Genomic DNA, 12,288 nt, shown 5'->3' with positions numbered 1-12,288 from the left:
AGGAGGCATTTTACCATAAACTCTCTCTATCCCTCAGTGTGCTGCCACCATCATGTCAAAAACTCTCCACTGTGGTCCATTTGAAGCTTATTGGGTGGTTTTGGAAATGTGCTAAATGTGCTCAGGGATAAGGATAGAGTTCCACAGACATGCATAAATGAAGACACTGCACCATTAGGGATACAGACCCCCACTGGACTCTTCTTGGCCAAGTTATGGCTACTTTTCTTAGGAGAAATAGATGACATGCACAGAGCATGGGTGCTTCAGACTGATCTGTCCAAGTCTCTGCTCTGCATTTGTCTACAGGATCCACAGGTCATGAAGTTTAGCTAGACTATGTTGTTAATGAGGGCAAAACTGTTGACTTTAGGTTGCAAAACTTCAGCTTGACATGTCAGTCTTGCAGGTATGGTCATAGTCACTGAACAGTGACTTCTGAAAAAACTGCTTCTGCCTCAGATGGGCAACTAAACTGTTGGATTGTGCTGTACAGGTTGGTCATAGAAGCCTGGGGTGTCACAGGAGCAGAAAGACTGTTTCCCATGTCACGGATGTTTCCTTGCTAACCTATGCATGCAGAGCATCACCAAGACATTGCTAATAATATCCGAAGTCTTGAGTAACCTACACATGTGTTTAAAATTTATGATTATAAATGCCTTAATAGCTTGAAAAGTTGTAGAGAAGAAATAAATTAACAGCCTTGTTTAAAAATAAAATAGCAAAAACTAGTGCTAGAAAGTTCAAAGGTTAAGCTGATTTTTCATGTCAGATATACCCTGCTTTTGCAATAGTTGAGGCCATTTACAGTCTTCAAAGCACCTTGTGTAATCTATGTTACCTAACACAGCCTTAAAGAGACAATGATGCTCACCTCACACTGTGTTGTTGATTTAGTGGGGTGTTTAGTCAGTACTCTCTTCCTTTCCATGCCTTTTTCCTCCTTATTAAAGTCTCTTTTTGCCCTTTACTAAGTCCACTGACACACAAATCTAAGTACCATGAGTCAGTTAAATAGATTTTTCTTTCTAAAAAGCAGTTGATCCAACATCTTCTTCAACTCTCATTCTAGATAATAAATATTATAATTAAACTGTACCTATTTAAAAACCACCCTACAAAGAGCCCAAGATAACACTTCTTGTTGAGACAAAATCCAGTGGAAGCTGTGCTGTTGAAAGGAATGCACACTTGGACCTCAAATAATCACAGAATTATAATGTGATTTAATTTTATTCAGTGCTCATGAAATTGCTAATTGAAGAAATTAGATTATAGGAATAAATAGTGCTTGCTGAATACAGCACATTTGTGAAACTAATTTCTCATTTATGCTTTATTCCTATTGTATAGACAGTCTAGAGAGTTTTGGGGTTTTTTTTAATAACCATGTATAGCTCTCTTAAACTGCGAGAGTCTCTTTGGAATATAAGCCTGTTTATTTTATTGTGCTCTGTTTAGTTATTCTAAAAAAAAAAAAAAAGTTACAGACACATAATTGTAGCCATCTGTTGTGTTTTAAGTCCAATCTAGCCCAAAAGTCAAAAAAGTCATGGCAACAACTTATAAAAACAATGGCAATAATATGAACTCACTATGGTTACTGGTGAACCTTTATTTCTCCCCTCAAATGAAGTAAGTTTCCTCAGAGAATTATTTTAATGTTTGATTTATTTCTTTATTAAATTTGCCCACAGTATTACCAACTTCTTTATCAAGATTGTCATATAGCTGTCTTCTTGACAGTAAATCTGTGTTTCTTTAAAAAAGGTGAGTTCAGTTATTATAAAAAATCAAGCTCTAAGGGAAACCCCAGTGCTTGCCATATATTACTTTAGCAAAACCAGCAAGCAGGATTAAGATAGCTTAAGAAAATTTATTAGTGCGGTTGAATAATATTTATCATATAATATATTCAACCCTTAATCTGACAGATTTAAATTTCATTATTTATAGATTTTAGTTATTTCATGTATTTGGTTTAATAATTCACCGAGATATTTAGTGAATAGTTTCTTCAATTAATTTCATTAAAATGTCAGTGACTTTTATGAGAGATTGTTAATTTCCAGTATTATTCTGACTTCCGGACATACTCAGTTTGTAAGTGTACCACAGCTATTTTAGCTAAGCGTGATGCATTGATACTTGTACTGTGAGCAATAAATGGCACATGTGTGTTGAAAATGACCTCTAGATGTATTGGATAAAGTCAGATAGATAGATGCTTTCTGCTACTGCAAATTGTTGACATGGTGTATTTCATTTGTTCCCTTTTCTCTGTATTTATTGAAGAGTCACATGATAGAAATCCATGCACAACTGTTTTTACATAATCATTCACACACCTACCTCCTGTTAAACAAAAAAGCTGAAGAGTGTTTGGGGAGCAGTGCTATCCTTTTAGGAGAATTACAGAGCACAGATTTCTAGTGGCTTGTAATTTCTTGAGAAAGGTGAGGATGCTGGAGGCATGAAATGTATCCTGGTTAGACCTGTTTCTCTATTTTGATTGTGAAAAGCCTAGCCTTATGACAGTCATAATTTGGAGCCTCGTGCAGTGCTTGCCATTAGGCAGGGTGGATATGACTCCAGGCCATTGCCAGAGAGATGGTGGTCCAATGACAAGAATCATCTTTCCCCCAGGTAATGAAGCAGTGGGCATTGTTGTCTGACCTACAAAGTTCTCTAATAGTCACCAACAGGGAACTGGGTTGTTTCTGTCAAACCAAATCGGGCACTGTAATGGTGAAGTTAAGACAAAAAATAACAGAGATCCAATTCCAGTTGTTTAAGCCACCTCCATATGAAACGAGAGGAGATGCTTGTAGATTGCAGATTGGTTTATTTAGCTAACCTAAATAAAATGGCAGGTATTTCACAGTGCTGTAAATGGGAGGTGAAATAAGAAAAGTAAATGATGGTGTCTGTGCAAACTTCATTCACACATATAAATGTAAAAACCAATTGCTTTTCTTTCACTTCTCATTTATGGGGTTAATTAAGATTGTGTGTGGATGTCTTTGCTTTTACTCTTGGTTCTTTTCATAAATATGTCTAGTGAGCATGGAAGTGAACACACTCTCATTAGCATCTGCCTCATACTACCATTAAAAGTGATGGTGGGGACTTGCTTTTACAGGTTATTGCTAACTTTTTTTTTCAAGGGTGCACAAAAAATATTGGTTTGTAATCTAAAGATGACATATTTACAGAGTGATAGTAACCAGAAAGATCTGAGCCAAAAAATCAACTGTGATTTATTTTTTTCCTGAGAAACTTACACTGAACTATTATTTACACAGTCAGACTTTCCCTGTATTTTCTTGAGTTACAATGAAAAACTTTCTACACAATATCATCTTCTCATTTATGTGTCCTTGGAGTCCTTCCCCTTTTTTGCTCTCCTACTTCTGTTTTTATCAGACTTCTGATTCTCTCCCATTTGAGGTAATTTTCCAAGTATTTATCATTATTTCTTGTTTATGTGTGCATTTGTGCAACTGGAACTGTCTGTAGCTACTGTCTTTTGAGTCTTAATGCCTGAAGTTATCTGGTTTGATACATTTAAAAATCAACTTAGCTTATATCATCCATACAAAGCACTCATTTCTTTGCTACTTTATCATACAAATCTCTCTCAGGCTTCTTGTATTATTGCATTAGAAGAAGGTCAATGTGTAAAAGTATGGCATGCCCATGGCTCAGAAGACAGCATGTGGCTGCAAAAAAGAAGGTGTGCCAGACTGGAGTCTCATCAGTAGCGCTGCTGGTAACCTCCCTCAGTCATCACCCACAGGCAGCTGGGACTGCCTTATGCAACTGCAAGTGTTTCTGCTTTTTTGGATACTGTGTCACCCACAGCAAATAAGAGAAATAGTTTTAGAAAAAGGAAAGACCTTAGGACATTCTCAGTATGCAGGTCAGGAAGCTGAAATACTGATGACACCAATTTAAATGCAAGTGGGATGATTTGGGATGACTTAAACCCCAGGTTATTTAAAAAAAAAATAGTATACCTGAAGATCAGAGACTTAAGTTTTTAATCAGAGATCTTATCTGTTAAGCAGGTGGTTGTAGAAACCATTTCAAAAGTATTAGCAAAATCAAAATATCACATTTGTGTGTTGCAGTGCTTGGAATGTCAGTTCGTTCTAAACCTCTCTCCCCCATTTCATCTCTTTCAGTCTCTGCTTAATTTTAATTTGGGCTAAAGGTGCAAACATTTTGGGTGTGATGCAATAAGGCATAAAAGCGTGTTCATAATTTGCAGTAAAATTGAGTCATCCTTTTAACTGATAAGCATATGATTAAGTGTTCTGCTGGAATGGGACCAGAGTACCTTTTACTGCTAGCTAGAATGGGTTTTCTTGCACACTGTAACACACAAATTTAAATCTGACTCCATCCCTACACAGGATGGAGTTTGGTACATCATAGACTGAATTATTATCACATTAAACAGACAGGCAGTGTTCAAACCATTCTCCAGTACTGCACAAAAGAAAAAAAAAAAAAAAAAGATAGGAATCATAATCTGCGAGTGAATAAAGAAACCAGGCCCATTTCCACAGTTTGCATGAAGGGAAAATCTCCCACTGACTTAATTAGGTGCACTGCCTGACTAAAGGCTGCATGATTTGGCCAACATTTCCTATCATTCCAGTGTTATGACAGAAGTCACCACAACAATTCCAGCTGAGAAGCAGTCATGCTCCACAATTCGTTTGGAGAACAAATGGAGGATGACTGCAGAACCTGCACATGGATTGACAATAACTAATGATACCACATAATCCTGTTGCTCAGCTCCTGTTGAGCTCTTAGATTTAATGACCCTTCTATTTACACAATGACATGAGACAGAAAAGGTTTCCTGTCAGGTAAACAAAATTAAGCTTTTGCTCTTAGCTCTCGTTCATTTTGTATAGGAAGTTCTGTTTTGACAAATCCTGTAAAAGTAGCATTTTATTTCCAATAGAAACCCTTAATCTTTTATCCTACTTATTATATTTTTCTGTTATTGATATCTGGTGCAGAGATTTAGTTTCATTAGTTTCCTATTTGTGTATCATTCTTGTGAGACCTAGCAATCACTCCCCATAGTATTTTTGGTTATCTCTCTTTTCTTCTTGAATAGCCTAAATCTTGACAATAATGAGATGCTTCAAGTTGAAAAGCTCTTGGTTTTCAAGGACTTCTGTGTCTGTAGCTTGATCACAGAAGCTTAACCATGAAGTTTCTCCTGTTGACCGTAGAAGACAGAATCATCCTCTTTTATTTGCTTTTTCTTCCACACCTTTTTTGTAATTTTATTTCTGAAATACATCTTCTTTTTCATATTTTTGCTGTTTTAAAAAGGCCTTATTAACTTCCTTTCTACAGCACAGAATAGCAAAGTGCTGCAGTCAAAGACATACTCCTAGGAGATGGACTCCACTAGTTTCTGCTTTCATCTTCATAGGCATCCTTTTCCGGGAATTAGAAAAAGGTCCCAAACCCCCCAAAATATGTGGAATTGATAAGCATGATGTCAAGGCAATCAGTCTAGTCAGTTTGGATAAAAGAGTCAGATGATGGGCTGGTGTTTTCTCTTATTCATTGTCACACACAGTCTGTTTGTTGGTCCCTCTCATTTCCTGTGTGATGAAATATTGCTTGAGCTGTATTTGGAGGATCAGGTAAAGAGGTGTTTTAGCATATAGCCAAGCAGAGAATTTAGGGAACTGAACCTACAGTAGCACTTACTGCAATAATTCTTCATTCTTAGTCCTTTTCATTATCAGGTTTTTCTAAATCCCTGCTGTCGCATCCCACCCTGCTTCCTTGCTTTCACCTCCACAGCTCTGCTTGAGCAGCGCTGGGTACCTCTCCCCTTGGACAACCCGGCCAAGGGTGCTCCTTCCCTGGCATAGCATCAGCTGATTGGAACTTACTTGAAATCTCACCTTAAAAGCTTTTCTCTTTCTCATGATTAAAAGCAGAGTTCAAGTCAACATACAGAAAATGATCCATTGCTCCATCAATTGGATTTTGTTTTTCCTAGGGACTTCACTGGACCTTGGCTAGATGTGGGCATCCTAGGCTCAGACTCCAGCTTTTCTAGTCATCCTATAGATTATTGCTTGTTCACCAGTTTTTCTGCCTGAGCATTATCACTGAAGCATACCTTCCAGCCTTTTTTACTCATGCAGTTGAAATCAATGCCACTTAATAAATAGCTGGTGAAGAGTGATATTTGAGATATTTGAAACCTCAAATATAGATATTTGAGAAAGGCCTGTGGTATAATTTCTGTGAATTTTCTATCAATTTTCTTGCTGTGTATTTTTCCCTTCAATTTCTCTTCACTTTGCATTTGTTCTCCAGGGACACAAAATAAAAACAAATACCCTATTTCCATTTTCATTCAGCTGTTTGGCCATAATTATAACTCTTCACTAACGTAATACTGATAGCTGTTTCAGGACACAAAAGAAAATCACAAGACAATGCCATTATTTTCTTGCCTTTTTTTTTTTTCTGAAAACATGTAGTGGTAGATTGTCTCCTATGCTCTTTATCCTGTGCTCCACTTGGAAAATCCAGAGGCAGCAAAGACTTGATGAAGGTCCTCTTGGCAGGAGGCAAACTTCTGTAGGAGGAAGAAGGGAGAGATCTGCTGGTAAGGCTGACTCCTTTATCTCTTTTCTTAGCCTGGGAGTGTGTTGGAGAAGAGAGAGGAAGTGACATAATTAACTTTGATAATCTCTCCATTTGGTAGATAGTCCTGGGGGAAAATGACTGAATAGTGTTTGTTAGAACAGCATCATTCCAAGGCCAAACAGAGAGAAAGAAAGGGTCTGTGAGCAATGCTTTTAGCTGAGGCTTTGCTGTACCCAGTGCCAGCCAGCAGAGGAAAAAAAAAAAAATAATGAGAAACATATTCTTTTAGTCCTGGACTGCTTCAATTCATGTTTTATTTTTCAGTTAAAAATGTTAAACACTTCTATTGATCTCATTTGTGTATGTGCCTGTGTGGTACTAGTATTACAGTATGTTACATTACACATGTGCTGGTGTGACCTACTTAATTTTGTGCATATCAAGGTCCTTCTCTGAATATCTAATTACCGCCACAGTTTTCCTGTTAAAATTAGATACCCAATGCTTATAGAGCGTACACGTAAAGAGCTGATACCATTTGTCACTGTTGGCTATGGAAGGACACACACTCCAGCAACATGAAGAACAACTGAAAAGAAGTCAAGAAACAAAAGCAAAGCCCAAAAACTGACAGAGGATGTTGGTAGTAGCAACTGCTGCGGAGGGAAAGGGTGAGGGCAAGGCAGGTGGAGGGAGCTGGGAGGTGACAGCATCCCATGCAGCATCACCTCACTGCCCATCCGGCCCTCACCCCCACTGCTGGCTGATGTTTCTTGGGCTACTATGTGCTGTAGCTTTTATTCCAGCCACATATAAAAAAAGGAGCTTGTATGCAAATAGTAAATATGAAATGGTGTCCAGGAACAGAAATTCTCCATAGCATCTCAACAGAGATGTCACACGGCAGGAGCTGCGGTGATGCCTGTGTCAGAGCAGCATAGAGATGGTCTAAGTGTTTCGGTGTCACTGGGTAACAGAGTTGTGGTACCTGCCTAGGGCATTAGGAGAGCATAGCCAGAGAACATGCTTTCCTATGGAAGGCCTGAATGGTACAGATTAAGGCAGATAACAGAGATGCTATAGTGTTATACTTCTCAGAGACCTACACTGTAAACCTCTTCTGGTCACAGATGAGAGGAACAAAAATCTCCATTAAAAAATATAGAACAACTGAAGTCACCAAAAGACAGTTAATGATGACCTATAAAATGCATGTAATCTTCCAGTCAACAATATAAAATGTATTTGAAATATTTAACAAAGAAAGACTACTAGAGGCAAGAGTCTCTTTTACAAGAGTGTCCTGGCAAGAGGGGCGGCATAACAGTCAATTATTACAAACAAAATCCAGGTTTCTTAATTAAAATACAAATACTGGCTCTGCTGCGTAGCCTGTAATAAGTTATGTCTTGAGAAGACTGTAATTACACTGGCGCCTGCTAGTGCCGCCATAGTTAAATCTGTCACCATTTCCATTATAAACCCCATTTTTAAGCAATTTATAATGTAGCCATAAAAAATAATTTTAGATTGAAACTTGGCAAAGAAATTCTTAGACCAAAAAGTTTTGTTTCTTTTTTTTTTAATACAAATAATCTGTTTGGTCATCTTTATGTTTTTTAGGAGAGCACTAAACAAGCCAGAAGTTTTATGGTTTTCAAGCTTTCTGGCCATCTTGTAGTATAAACATATTTTCTTTTTTCGTCTGCTTCAAGAGGATCCTTCATTGCTTGGAAGCAGAGAATTTTAGCTCTTTGAAGGTCCATGAATACAGGAAAACAAACTTCATGATTCTTTACAGAAATAGTGAAGACTGATTAACTTTCACTTACAATGAAGTGAGAACAAATAGAAATTAGTTAACCTTGGGCCTCAGAATAAATCATTGCAAAATGCTTCTGCCATGAGACTGACCTCGGCTTTCCATCCCCCTTCTCATGCCAGGGGAAGATGTGGCCAGAGCTGGAGACAACACGTCTCAAAAGTGGATAACAAAGCTGAGGCCGAAGCTTTCCTGGCAGCCCTTTGTGTCTGCTTCTTCCAGTGACATTCACAGGAGCATACGGAAAATATCTGCCCAGAAGTCATAGAAAATTCTCATTGATTTGTCCCAGTGCACATTTTATCACCAAAGGGTGATAAAGAGGAGAAAATGAGCACAGAAAGTATTGGGCATTTGCTCTGAGAAATTGCCGTGAGGAGGTACACCTGTGTGCTTGGGCTATGCAGAAGTAAACTATACCTATTGACCACTATTGATACAACAGCTGAGTAAACTAAAGAGGTTCCCCATGTATCATCCTAATCTAAGATATGAATGAACAAAATCCAGTTTATTTTTATGATTCAATGTTGAGTTTCTAGAGAGGCAGATACATTTTTTGATGAGTAGCACTGAACAACAAATAATAAAACCTATGAAAATATCATTGAGAATCTGCTTCCCAAAGGAAAAGACTGTTCTGCAGTCCCAGTCTGCATCTGTGGCTGTTTTATAATTTACATGACTTAACTAGAATTCCTCCAGGAAATACCATTTGTTCCAAATTAAAGGTCTGAATGCTAAGGAAGGAGCACTGAAGGTAGTAAAGCTAAAGAATCAGAAATGAAGGACTGTGTGTCTCTGCCATGTTTAGATTACAATGCAGTTTCAGATGCAAAGGTTGCAATGTAAATCATGATCCTCTTGCCTAAGTTTGGTTCACAAGGAACATGGATTACTCTTTTTAACATCATGCAGATCGTGTTTTCAGACCTCTGGTTACATAAAGTTTAGGTTAGCAGCTAAAGTGATCTTTCAACTTCAACATACAGATTTTAGTGCAAAGTAGACATATACCTTCTCCAGTATTTCAGTCTTTCTCAACCACTGTAGTTCTGAAGGAAACAAATGGGTTTTCTAGGCCAGCAGTACAAACTGGCTTTTTGCTTTATTTCTTTGCTTTGCCAGCTTAACAAATTCTGTCTTGAACAGACTGTTGTATTAAATTTTGGCAATGATTACCCATTGTTGATTAAATAATTTTCATCAGCTGTGGCCAATTGTAATCATTTTGCAAGATAAAGGCATTACATGCTAGAAGGGAGTATGTCTAATGAGAGAAATTCAGGAAACCAATATTTTATTTTAAGGACTTTTCCTGACCTGTGTTATGACCATTGCCACCACTGCTACTGCATGTTGGCTAATTGAATAGACTCAGCCCTGGAGAGTTTAAATGATTTCTGTGATGTGTTCACACACTTGCCTGTCTCAATGCAGCTTGTTTGCTACCATCTTTAGGGTTCTTATGATGATAATTTAGTACAAACACACAGGACAAATAATGTCCTTTCTGACTGAGCTAGTATGGAAACAGTGCTAGCAGAACACCATTTGCTAATATTACTGGGCAGTCCACAAAATCCCTGGTTTCGTACTGCTGATTCTTAGCTGACTCTGATGTTGTCTGTTTTCCTGAAAATGCCTTGCGGTAAAAACTTTACAGTATTTTGTAGCTGGGTTGTTTCCAGTTCCTCAGCTGGGACTGGCCTGCCTCCCTGATGGATCCCCACACCTGAAAAAGTCAATATAGAAAGATCAGTCAGCACACATCGAAGATTTTAGGGTGTGCATAGTCTAGCAATGGTCCCATGCACATCTTTTTGTTTCACAATCCTCCTACAACAGCAAGAGATGACTGGTCTCTCAAGGACTGTGTGATTCATGGTAGTGCTCACTTAATTGAAAGTACTGGAGCAGCAGCTCCTCTTTTACTGCCCGAGAGGCCAGCTGATCTCTTACAAAAGGGGAAACTTTGTTAAACAAAGGAAGTAATTTTAAAAGAAGAAAATAACATCTGTCTACAGATATGTGGGGAGGGAAAGAAGAAATGTGAAAATGGAGATGGTGGGGGAAAAAAGTTTAAAAAGCTGAAAAGAAAGTCCATGCGGGATCAGAGACAGCACATCCAAGTGGTAGCCTAAATTATAGCCTCCCTATAATGGGAGGAAGTATAGGAAAGAGAGGGGGGGGGGGGTGTGTAACACAAAACACAGGAAAAAGGTGTAAAACCCCCCAAACTAATTTACAGAGATTGAGAGACTGCTGCATCATCCAGTTGCCAGTAGAGGTGCTAAAGCCACGGCTATAGAACTTAGTAGCAAAATGCTCAAGGGAAGAAATAATTCTTATATTTAGAGATGTACAGTATTTCACGACATGAACAATAGTGCAATGTAGCTACCTAGAAGGCATCCGTTTAGGAATGAATTTCTATACGTATCTGTGGTTGAAAACAAAAAGACGGCCAGCAAGAGGCAGAAGAGATTCCCTGAAAAAGCGCTGGGGCCAGCCCGGGAACACCACAAAATGCTTGAGGCCGTGCTGCAGCCAGAGAAGGAGACCAGCAGGTACCAGTCTGCAGCTGGGGCACAATAAAACCCTTCTACAAGCTGAGCCAAGAATAATCTTCTTAAAAAGTGCTATGCTTTGCTACTTACATATGTTGCTCTTGTCCAAGTGTTTTGTATTTGCCTCAGTTCCTTTTTCCTTTTTTTTTTTCTTTTAAACTAATTAGAATCTTATTGTAAACCAAGGGGGATTTCTGGGAGCTCTTTGGGTTTGTAAATTATGCAAATGACAGCACTCTGATGTTGGATTATATTATTAATTGTATATTTTGCGGTTCATGTATTCTGAGGAGTATGTGTGAAACAAGTTTTTCTTTTTTTTTTTTTCAGTCCTTCAATACAATAAGTTTTAAAAAAAGTCTTCAGGCAGATTACAAAATTATTTTTTCTCTATTTTCTTGATGTTAGAATATATTTTTAATGCTACAGACTATTCTGTGCTGATAGCTTTACAACATTGTGCGTGTACTATGAATAGAACAAACTTCACAGATGATTATACTTAAAGCTGGAGGTCTTTCTGTAAATTTTAAACAAAGTGTTCTATTAAATGCAATCTATAAAATGCTTGATGACTTACCTCCTAGGCTGATTTGTGACTTTGCCTGAGCTTTTGAAATCCTGGATGAAAAACTCTTTTGCTACAGGAAACTGATAGTAACTGAATAAATAGCACGGTAATCTAAGTATTGAACACTTCCACATAGCAAGTAGTATTTTGGAATGCATTCCTCTGCCTGCAGCATAAAATGGAAGTACTCTATATAATGCTTAACAATCCCCAGGAATATGTGTAAAGTGTATAGATGTCGGGTAAAACCCCAGTGGTTACCCTAAAATTTCCCTGTGTCTGAGGAGCACAGTCAGGACAGCTATCTTTCTGTCCTGATACAAAGTTAAATAAAATAATAACATTGAACTAATTTTCTGTTCCAAAAACCATAGTGTTTCTGCATCTGACATGATTCCTGTCTATCAATTGGCAAATGTTGTGAGATTATTCAGAATAAAAGGCGTTTATATGGATATGCAACATTTACAAATATCATACTCGGTTTATGTCTCAAAGGCCAGTTTCTGCAGCTAATTCTACCAATTTTCACATTGTATCCGTTACAAATGGAATTCCCTTTGTATTAGGAGACACATCTTTTATTGATACAGAAAAAGATTTTTGTGTTTCTTTCTTATGTTTGCAGAGTAATACAACTATCATACAACATCCAACTTGATAAAATTTAAAAAAAA

This window comes from Strix uralensis, chromosome 3 (assembly GCF_047716275.1).
Source record: "Strix uralensis isolate ZFMK-TIS-50842 chromosome 3, bStrUra1, whole genome shotgun sequence".
Taxonomy (NCBI): domain Eukaryota; kingdom Metazoa; phylum Chordata; class Aves; order Strigiformes; family Strigidae; genus Strix; species Strix uralensis.
Note: the sequence above shows the minus strand (reverse complement) of the source record.